Source organism: Callospermophilus lateralis, chromosome 5 (genome assembly GCF_048772815.1).
Source record: "Callospermophilus lateralis isolate mCalLat2 chromosome 5, mCalLat2.hap1, whole genome shotgun sequence".
Lineage (NCBI taxonomy): Eukaryota > Metazoa > Chordata > Mammalia > Rodentia > Sciuridae > Callospermophilus > Callospermophilus lateralis.
Window position 1 is genome coordinate 138,152,660 of NC_135309.1, and position 12,107 is coordinate 138,164,766.

A 12,107-nucleotide genomic window follows, 5' to 3' on the forward strand; every position below is an offset into this window, starting at 1 on the left:
TGGCAGGGGGCAAATGAGAAAAAAAAAAAAAAGAAAGAAAGAAAGGCAGGACCATATTTAATATCATAGAGTGAGGGATTTCCTAAAACTTTAAGAGCAAGGCAAGTATATCTGCATTTTATTTCTTTTATTTAAAAATTTAGTGCTGAATATACCCAGTAAAATAAAATAAGAAAAACTAACAGAATGATAAGTTGATTGAAAAAAAAGCGGGGGCTGCTGAGCATGCTGGTATGTGCTTGCAGTCTCAGCTACTCCAGAGGTGACTCAAGAGAATCACTTGGGCCCAAAATTCCAGCTGGGCAATAGGAGACTCTTTAAATACACACATACATTCTTATATACATGCACACATGTATAAATAAATTTAGTAAAAGAATAGGAAAAAACTTTCTATTCAAATAGCACGATTATTTATAATATAGAAAATTCTAAAGATGTGATAAAATTTTATATCTATGAAGTGAGTTAATCTCTAATGGGACACAGTGTTAATAGTTATTATTATTATTGTAATTATGAAATGTGATTAAACATATTGTCAACAAAGGAAAATATAAACATTAAATGAATGGATTTACTTCTAAATATGTATCAGAAAAAGAGGAATATACAATATTTAAGAAATATATGTATATATGTGTAACAACCTATGTAACAAAATTTACAAATCATTGTTCAAATACACTACAGAGAACTAAAACAATAAACAAATATAGACTATGTTTATGTGTGAGGGAATTTAATATTGTTGAAATGTCAGTGGGCTGATATGTTCTATGGATTCAACATCATCATGGTTCCTAATATCTCAGGGTTATTGGGTATAAATTGACATTCTCAAATTTATAATTTATATGGAAATTAAGTGACTTTGGGCTCAACTATTTTCTTTTTTTTTTTCCTTTTATTTGCATTTATTTTTTGTTGAATTTATTCCTGTTTCATAAGTTTTTGTTTCTTTAGCTTCTTCTGGGATATCTTTTTCTTCTGTGCAACTTCCTCTTCTGGTTTAGGAACAATTTGTTCCTTTTCAGTGAGGATCATCTCAATGTGGCAGGGGGAACTCATGTATGGGTTAATCCGACCATGAGCTCTGTAAGTACGATGACGCATCTTGGGTGCTTTGTTCACCTGGATATGTTCAATGACCAGAGAATCTATGTCTAAACCCTTAAGTTCAGCATTACTCTCTGCATTTTTAAGCATGTGCAGCAAAAATTCAGCACTCTTTTTGGGCCACCGGCCCTGTGTCCAGCCCCACTGTTTGGCCTGGGCACACCTCCCAAGGCCACCACTGTAACGCCGGAATGGCACACATTGCTTCTTTAATGTGACATCTTTCAGGAACTTGGTGGCTTTTCGGATATACATACCCTTGATGGCTTGGGCAGTTTCATGGGTGTTCTTAAAGTGAACACGAAGATTTGAGCCTCTTGATTTGCATGATTTTGTGAGGTTTTCGGGGTCAAGAGAGTAGCGGACCATTTTCACAGATCACCTCAGGCCGCTTACAGGAAGAGGAAGCGGGCTCAACTATTTTCAAAATGACAAAGTTGAAGCACTTTCAAATTATAATTTCAAAATTTAATGTTAGTATATAGTAATCAAAATAATGTGATATTAGAACAACTTTAAACATACATATTAATAAAATAAAATAGAGTATAATGCACATATGGGCAGCTGAATTTTGTCAGCGATATCAAAGTAATTTATTGGAAAAGACAGTATTTTTTCCTTTTTTTTTTTCAGTATTAGGTCTTTTTATCCACCATGTAAAGTAATTTTAAGATCTTTGAATTATAAGTGACTGATAAAATTTTGAAGGTTTTTGGAGAAATTCTGGAAAAAATCCAACTTGCATTTGGCAAAGATTTCTTACATAGAACATAAAAACACAAACTATAATATATTAAAAAAAAGATAAGTTGGATTTTATTAAAATTAAAAATTTTCCTCACCAAAAGATACTGACAATAAGAAGAAAAGGCAACGTATATGCTGGGAGAAAATATTTGTATATTGAGTATATAACAGAAAAAGTATTGCAACTCAATAATTAGAAACCACATGATTTACTTAAAAAGGACAAGCATGTACTTTATCAAAGAATATTTGTGTTTGTGTATGTGTTTGAGGGTTCATGATAAATGTGCACATGAGAAATTAGTGAAAAATTTTAGCCATTAAAGAAATGTAAATTATGCAAGGTAATGTTACTACACCATAACTAGAAAGGCTAAATTTGAAATAACTGATTTTTATCATACATTGGCAAAGATACTGAACAACCGAATTGAGATGACTTTTTGTAATAAAATCAGTTTCCTGGTACATTTTAGTCTATGTATCTATTTCTGGAAATTCTGATGTAGTTCACTGTTCTACAATATAATGAGGTAATAGAATCTCTCTCTCTCTCTCTCTCTCTCTCTCTCTCTCTCTCTCATTCACACACACACACACACACACACACACACACTCTCTCTCTCTCTCTCTCTCTCTCTCTCACACACACACACTTTTTTCTAGTACTGGAGATTTAATCCAGGGTGTGTTCTACCACTGAGCCACATCCCTAGTCCTTTACTTATATTGGGGAACAGGGTTTCACAAATTCATTGTGGATGTTTTCTTAGTCTACCAAATTGCTAGGATTGCAAGTGTGCATCCCTGCACTAGCTTCTTTTTAATCTTAAAGGCTTTAAAATATAGTTTAATATTTGGTCAGATTAGTCATAATTCTCAGTGCTCCATTTATTGGATTTTCTTTATTTTTCTGTAAAAAGTTTGTGTTCAAGCTATCAGTTTCCCCTCAGATAATTTGCATAATTCATATCCTCCTAATAAAAATGATAACTGTTTTTTGTGTGTGTGTGTGTTGTGTTCATGTAGACAAGCTTATTCTTTGGAATTTTTATGGGATAAGCCTGTTAACTCCTAAATAGCAAAGGAATGTAATCATTGTGTAAATTCTTGAGAAAATCTGAAATGGATGTAAAAATTAATATTAAATTTATATTTTTAAATAATTTGAACTTTTAATATTAAATTTTCTATGTTATAATAACAGATTAAAGACAAATATATTGTAATTAAATAAGGAAGACATTGTGGTGATGTATATTCATACATATATATATATATGTGTGTGTGTATGTGTGTGTGTGTGTGTGTGTGCAAAAACACCAGCATTTGAAAGAAAATATTTTGCTCATAAATTATTCAGTAGCATACAAAATATGTCTTTACTGTAATTGCCAGAGCTTTGCTTACTGTCCTAAATTTTCAAAAGCATTTCTGAGCTACAAATCTTAAGGCTGAAAGAATACCTGTGAATAATGGGAAACAAACCTGCATCCATGAATAATGGTTTAAACCTTGTCATGTTAATAAGAGGTGACAGGAGCATATTATGCTGCCTGATGAAGTTTCAGCCTTTATTACATTATTTTATTTTATTGAGATCCATGGAGATAAATTGAAATATTTAGTGACAGTCAAATTTTTAAACTATCTTCTATTCAGAAACAGATCAAGGAACGCAGACACACAGTTTATTATACTTGGCATCCTAATGAAAAGTCTGAGTATTTGCACAATTGAATCTGTTTCTTTGTTCCTGTAGTTCTTTATCTATGGAAATTAGCAATTCGTATACCTAGATAACAAAACCTTCAGCAAATACATGGCTATTCGTTTAGTTATAACAGATATGACATTGAAAAATAATGGGAAAATGTTTAGTACATATATTCTCCAGCACAAATGGAGTTAATATTCTGTCAACATTTCCATTTTACTGTACTCATAATTCAGATGTAAAAGTTTGTTCAAGGATAAGCATTCCATGCAAGTTGTATTATTTTAATACTTCAGTCTTGGGGTATTTTTTGTTATTTTGACTTTTTATAATTCAATATATACTTATTTTTTTGTTTATATTAATAACTAGTAGTATCCTTTTAGTGTTCCCAGAAAGAATGATACATTTGAAAATACATAAAATTCTCTGTTTTCATAAAAATACACCATGTTAAATAATAAAATTAATTATTCAGCTTAAAATGTATGATAGCAAAATTCTCTCTTCTTTATTTATGTGGGTCATACATTGATATGGATAATAATATACAGAATACCCAGTGTAATTGACAAAATAGGCTTCTGAGAGATAGGAAACATTAATTCTATACTTGTGAAATCCTACTTTTCTTTCATTACTTCATACTGTAAATTTTACATATCAGACACTCAACAATGTGACACTTCTCTTGCAAAAATTCATTTCGTTTCTAAGTGTTTTCACAATTTCACCAGTTTCATTAGGAAAGTATTCTTTTTTTCCTCCCTGTGAGACTAGAGACAAAATTATTGCCAGGGTTCTCAGACATACTTAAGGACTTGATCAGAACACAACCATGGAAAACATCTTCTGAATAACAAGAATATATCTCAATCAATATCAATTTTGTGTGCCTAGGTTTTATTCATTTTATTTTCTCACCTTTTTTCTTGAACATCTGTAATAAAAAAAATATTTTCTCAGTGGAATTAAAGGACAAGCAATTATGAAGTTATTATAGGGTTGTGACTATAGTATTGTGAGTTCTCTGTATATGCTATTGCCTCGACCTCTTCACTGAATTCCATACTCTACAAATAAAATCAATTATGATGTGTCCAAAATTGCACATGACATACTTTTGTGGTAGAACCTCATTCTTCATGCTTTTCATCTTTTTATTTATGATGTCACTATGAATTTCAGACATCTGAAGTTCATGCTTCATCCTGTCATTTTTGTCCCATTCTTTTATCTTCCTGAGGCTCTTTTTAAAATCTAGAACTGAGTGAGAATTTTAAAATGAATGAGTGAATTGATTTATGTTGGTAGTGTCTTATTGTTTGGGGGGTAAGTAAAATATTAGTTTTATCATATTAGTAACTTGCGGAAAACCTGGGTAAGGCAGAGTGCTGATTAAAAATAGACCTTTACCTTTGATTGATTCCATATCTCCATCTATACTCAAGAATATGGTGAATCTATAAGCAATTGTCTGCACATTCCTAGTGACCTCTCTGTCCTAAAACTAGTGTCTCAGAAACCATTTATAAGAACTAAGGAGTTAACAACACCCATTATAATAAAAATGGAATTTTCTTATAGGATACAAATCAGCCACTATCTCTGGCGTCAATGTTTCCTCAAGAAATGAAAGCCAACAGGGCATTTACCACAACAATTCTACTGAGTTTTACCTGTGCTTAGCCAGCCTTCTCCTAAGAGCGAGCTGCATGAATGTACTTTGAATCCCTCCATTGATACTCAGTAATTGCTCCCACCTATGTAACAATTCACTAGCTGTATGATGAACATCAGCAAATTAAACTGTGTCATTCCATGAATTTTACTTAATTTTTTCATTCATGCAAGTAAAAACAATTTGGTGTTTAAAATATTTTCAGTTTTCTTGGATGAATTTTTTCTCATATTTTTGGGTTCATTTGTAAAACATAATATGAAGAATATTCAATTTCTATATGTCAACAAGATTTGGAAACAAGTGGTGCTTAAAATTATGACTTCCTCTTTATATGGTAGATAATATTTCCCCAAATTTTCACAATAATACTTCTGTTTCCCTATCTTCCTTTTATAATTTTGTTATTCGAACACTAAATGATGGGATATCTGCATCTTTCTTTTGAACTGTGGCAGAAGTGGTTAAATATGATATGTGAGACTTAGAGACAGTATTGTTTTGACTGGTATTCTCTCAGCATATTACTGTTGGAAATCAACCACCATCCTCTGAAGAAGCAAAGAGGCCACTTGGAAATATTGCTATTGGTCATTTAGTGAGTTCCTAGCCAAGAATTAGTATCAAACAATTAGACATGCAATTGAGAAGATAAACAACCCATAAACTACCTGCCATTGAGCCACCCCAAACTGAAAGAAATATTAAGTAACTATGACAGTGGTCTAAAAAATATATTGAAAATTATCCCCGTAACAATGAGAAAAGTCAAATGGAAATCTACCAAGGATTAAATACATACAAACAGAAAAGTAAGAGCTATGATACATATAGTAGATTTATATAAGCAACAACATTAGTAGAGATAGATAAATATGCAGGTAGATACAGATGACAGATAAACAGACACACAGAAAGTGCTGAATAGGGCCTCCTGTGTTCATAGTTCACTTAAAATGTGCAATGTGCTTTCAATTTCCTTTTGGGAATTTGATGAAGTACGAACTTCTCATAGTACAAATCTGTGAATCTCCACTATAATCCACAATAACAGGTTAGCTGTCATTTTTCAGAGAAGTATCCTCCAATGTGAAGCCACTTGAGTTAGTCATTATCTTAGTTAAGAAGGATCTAAAGTCAACAATTTATTAATATGCTCATTTTTTTAAGAATGCATGACAAAACATTATTTAATGCTATGTAAATTCAGAAAAGAAAATTCTTTTTACCTTTCCTTTGGGTGCCTGTGAATTGCTCCTGAACTAAGTCTATTTAGACAATCCTGTTACTATGCAATTACAAGTACTAGCACAATAACTGAATGTAAGTTAGATAAATGCAAATTAAGATCTACATCTGATTATAGCCCAATTATTTTAGGTTAGGAATCTCACGTGTTCTATCCTGCTGAAGTTGTCTATTTCAGAAAAGTGCTATAGAATTGACCTATTAAGAACAGTAAAGATAGGCAAATTTATCCTTCTGTCTATTCAAGTCAGCCTCCATCAATATATGTCATCACCACTATTCCCCTGGAATCCTCATCAAGTTTACTAAAACCAAAGAATTATTTTAGGTGCATCCTTTTTGATAAAAATAGCAACCACTACAGCACAGACATAATTTTCAAAGATGTTAGTTACTATTGCATCTCTTAATTTTTTGAAAGGATCAACTCCTCTTGGTTTGCCAAGGTGAAGGTGAAAAAAATTCACATAAACTCTGCTGCATATTTTCCTTATCCCCAAGAATGGTATAATATACTCTACCTAAGGGTTAAGAAATTTCTGATACTTTATCTTTGTTTTGTAAATAACTACAATGGTAAAACAGAGTTTACTGTATACAAAACAGCAGTTCACCTTTAGCATTCTTTTTATGCATTCTGCATCCATCTATATATTTTTTTCTTAAACTGAAAATGTTTTTCCTTATGTCCATCAGAATTTTGCAATATAACTTTCTAAAGTGTTGTGATTTTTTTCTGAGTCTTCTTTCATATTTTTCATTGCAATTAGCTCTACAAAATATGGAGGAATAAGATTCTAGATATATTTCAAGAAATAATGAAGTCTTAAGGTAGATATTTTCATATCTGGAAGCCATTCTTGAAATGAGTTTGCAATTCAAATTTAAACTATGTGTCTGGAAAAAGCACAGCAAAATTTTACTTATTGGTAGAACTGTACTTGCAGTGTTTCTTGGCAGGAAAAATGGAATAAGAAACTCAACTGAAAATTGAGATTGCAGTCAAAGTACTCTATCAAATAAAATTCAAAGAAATGTGACAGTTTAAGAGGATGGGGAGCTAGTAAAATCCAGGGGGGAAAAATAGACTAGGGTATCACAAACACAAAAAATCTTGCAATTACTGTTTTTAAAAAGAGAATAAAAATGTGTGTAAAGAGCAGGGTATAATAAAAATTAGCAAAATCACTTGCTAGGATAAAAATACAAATTAGAGAAAATAAAGCTATTAAAATAAATTCAATGAATTAATTTGCAGCTTAACAAAAATGGGAATGAGAGAAGTAGAATTTCTCAAAGGAGAAATAATTAACATGGCAAAGGAGAAACAAAATTGAAAAAGTAAAATATATTCTATATATATACTAAATATAATTGAATTCCAAAGAGCTACAAAATAAATATCTCACACAGATATTAATTAATCCTTACATTTCAAAATGAAACAAAACATTAAAAAAAACAACAAAGTGAAAATAAAGGTATAAAGTAATTATATGGAAAATAAAAATTAACTTACTAAAAAAATAAGTTTATTAAAATATTTTTTAGAAAAGATCAAGCAGATGTGGTGGTGTACAACTGTAAGCACAGCATGTTGAGAATCTGAAGCAGGAGGATCACAGGTTTGAAGCCAGCCTCAGTTACTCAGTGAAGCTAAAGGTAAGCAACCTAGTGAGACCCTATCTCAAAATAAAAGTCAAAAAAGGGCTGAAGATGTGGCTTAGTGTGTAAGCACCCTTGGTGATTCCTTTCCTTAGATGAAAATATCTTAATAAAAAGTGCATATGTAATTATAAAATTTATTTTTATATCACTTAAACTCTTAAAACATGATAATTAGAAGAGCATTAATTCATGCTAAGTAAAGAAATTGAAAGCAGTTACAAAAACAGTGAACATTTTTATTCTTAAAAAAATGTAAAATAAACACAAAACATAAAAACTTTAACAAGGAGGCTAACTATAAATAATAAAATGATAGATTCCCTAGCTATATGCTTGTATAATAATGATAGCAAATATATCAAATGGGTGAAATGTTCTTTAAACTTGAAATTGGTTTAGAAGGATAAAACAAAATAGCAAAACAACAATAACAACAACAAAAAAAAGAAAAAAAAAAAAACTATACCATTTTCTTTATTATACATGCCCTGAAATTTTTCACAACTTTTTTTTTATTCAGAATAAGAATGATAGAAAAAAAGAACTGTAAGAAGACAAAAAAGAAGGTAAACTTGAAAAAGAGGAGAGATTTTTGTAGCCTGTCATTGCATGGAGTATAATTTTAAGAAATAATTGTTATCTATAATTATGTTGAAAATAATAGGATGTATCTCTGGCTACCAGTTACTATCAAAGAGCTCATATCTAAATTTGTTGACATAATAGATTACTTTATAAATAAATGAACAAAATATTCCTTATTTACTTTTCTATTTTCAGGGCACCAGCTTGTGTGTAGGGCATACGTATTTTCATGCTAATTTTAAATCACCTTAAATCATGAGTTGCTAATATCAGCATTCTGTAATTTCATTTATAGAGAGAGGAATATGATCTGAAGCCCTCTAAAATCAAATTAGCTACATTAAATTACAGAATTATGTGACACTAGCGAACATTTCTATTTTCCTTTAAGTCTTTAGAATTCATAATAGGATTTTAGATGTATCACCTTGTTTATTCCTCAAATTTTTGTTTGAATATGCATAGTATAAAAAATGTAAGTAACTGAATATTTGGAGACTTTATGCCACATAGTCTTGTCTACTATCACACTTGAGGCCCTGAAACTAATTTTCCACCTACTGTTTCATTTCTTTCAATATATTAATTTTTAATTAATCAATTAATTTTCTACTTACTGTTGCATTTCTTTCAATATGCATAAAACTACAAATTTAATTTTTTGTTAATAATTGCTTAATAATAATGGATACAAATATATTACCTTCAAAAATTTCAGTTTTCTCCTGATTTTCACAATTTAATTATTCAATTTCTGTCTTCTAATTTCTATAGTCTGACAGCTTAATGAATGAAACACACAATTGACCATATAATTTTGGAAATCTTAATTTCTAAATTGTAGGTAAACATCAAAATAAATGTATCATGCAGACTGTTGGTCCAAATCAACAGTGAGTCACAAATAAAAATTCAAGACATGATATAATTGATAATTTTGTATTCACTACATTTCAAAAGGTAAAATGTAACAGAATAAATTGAACTAATTAATTTAAGAAAAGAAAATATTTTAATAAGCAATTAATATAAAATTATTAATGGAATATTTTACACTTTTATAATTAATTCTTTAAAATATAATTTCAAAGCATTATAAATTTATACTGTTTAATTGAACTTCTCTGTAACTAGTCATACTTCAAGTGTTAAATAATCAGAAGTGCTAATAGTTACCTTATTGAAGACAAATTCATACTAATTGTGAGGAATGTAAAGCATTTTGAAAGCTGGCCATGATATTTAAAATTAATTTGAATACAGTGGAGTATATCACACAATCTCTTAATTTAAGTGAGTGCAAGAGGCTGCTAACATCACCTGAGTATTCTTCTTTTGGGAATAAAGCAAGAGATTTAAGAGATCTTCTGTCTCATAAAAATTCAAGTAGAAAACAATTATGCTCAAAACAATTTGTTTATAAATCTTTCTTTTGCTTAAAATATTGTCAAAAGTATATTGAAGCAGGAGGCAGTGGCTCCTGCCTATAATCCCAGCAACTCAGAAGGCTAAGGCAGGAAGATTGCAAGTTTGAAGCTAATCTCAGCCATTTAGTGAGACCCTGTCTCAAAAGAAAAATAAAAAGAGCTAGGGATATGGCTCAGTGGTTAAGAGTCCCTGGGTTCAATCTCTGGGTACAAGAAAAAAAAAAAAAAAAGAATATTCTAATCATTCAAATAATAGGTCTGTAAAATAAAGCATATGAAAATGATTCATAATATTCAATGTTAAGTGTTTATTGCTATTACACGTCGTTACTGGCGTGCATACTGTTTAAACAAGGCAAAAAATGCTTAGGGGCTGGGATTGTGGCTCAGTGGCAGAGCACTTGCCTTGCATGCATGAGGCAATGGGTTCGTTCCTCAGTACCATATAAAACTAACAAATAAAAATAAAGGTATTATGTCCATCTACAAGTTGCTTATTTAAAAAATGCTAAGAAGTGCAAAATATTCGGTAAGACACATCTTCTCAATATATATAACATCTGCAAAATGTCTTTGAAATGTGTTGAGAACTATGTCAATTTAAATCAACTGTAAAAGTATGTGTGTATATATAATATATATATATAGTTATAAGTATCAGAGGTATAAGTAGTTAAAGACAGTATAGTAAAGGAATACATAAGGAAGTAACTAAAGATAATGTAGAACTTTAAAAAGAATAAGGACAGCCAGTCATGGTGGCACACACCTATAATTCCAGCAGCTGGGGATGCTGAGGCAGGAGGATCACAAGTTCAAAGGCATCCTCAGCAATTTAGTGAGACCCTGTGTCTAAATAAAATATACATAAAAAAATGCAAATGTGGCTCATTGTTGAAATGCTTCATGGTTCAATCCCTGGTACAAATGAAAAAAATAAATAAATAAAGAGAATTTGGAGGGGGACACCTCATATCAAATACATAAGGACATCTGAAATTAAAGTTGTCAATGGGGAGGAGAAATTACATTTCTTCCGTTTGTCCACTCTGTGCTGCTATAGCAAAATAACACAGATGAGGTGATTTATAATAAACAGGAATTGACTCGTGGTTCTGAGGCCTGGGACATCCAAAATTGAGAGGCCAGAACCTAGTCAGGCCTTTCTTAGAGTAAAAGAACCCATGGCAGAAGTATAAAAAGGAGTAGTGAAAGGGCCTAGCAGTGTCAATCTCATTGTTTCAAAGAAATCCATTCCTAGGAGAACAAATTCCATCTCACAATTAAATAAATCCACTCTTGAGGGCAAAGCCCACAGAGAGTCTAATTACATCTTATTAGTTTCCAACTCACTACCATGTTGCATTGGGAATTATAATTCCAATGCATGCTTTTGGAGGGACAGAATAAAGCCATAACACTCCTTAATATTCAGTGAATAATTTTTAGCAAATATTTATTAAATATTTAACTCCTGTTTGGGAAAAGGGTGTGAGTACAACCCAAATATATGTATTATCACTCCATGCTAATAAGCATATAATATCAAGCTACTACTGTGGAAGATGAATTAATAACTTATATGTAGTATGATCTATATTCAAATATATATAATTTATAGTATAATATATACTCAAAGTGTACACTTGTTTTGATTCTATCTTACGCTATTCAGGTTTTTACTTCCACATAAGACTCAACAATTCTTTAAACTAAATTTCACGTTCTATTTTCAAGCATCATGAATCCTCATAAAACAAGGTAGTTGATGCAACTTCAGGACTTTTTCCCATTTTAGAAACAGTTCAGACATTACCAGGGGGAAAATCCTCAAGCTTGTTCAAATTTATCCAATCTATCAACCATTACCCATAAAACCTGTGTTAAGACATTACTCAGTCTCTTCAGTGAT

General features: G+C 30.9%; 1 pseudogene; it reads right to left on the reverse strand.

The window, feature by feature from the left end:
- Positions 1-933: 933 nt before the first annotated feature.
- LOC143399465 (large ribosomal subunit protein uL22 pseudogene) lies at positions 934-1,488 on the reverse strand (annotated as a pseudogene).
- Between the last annotated feature and the right edge of the window lie 10,619 nt (positions 1,489-12,107).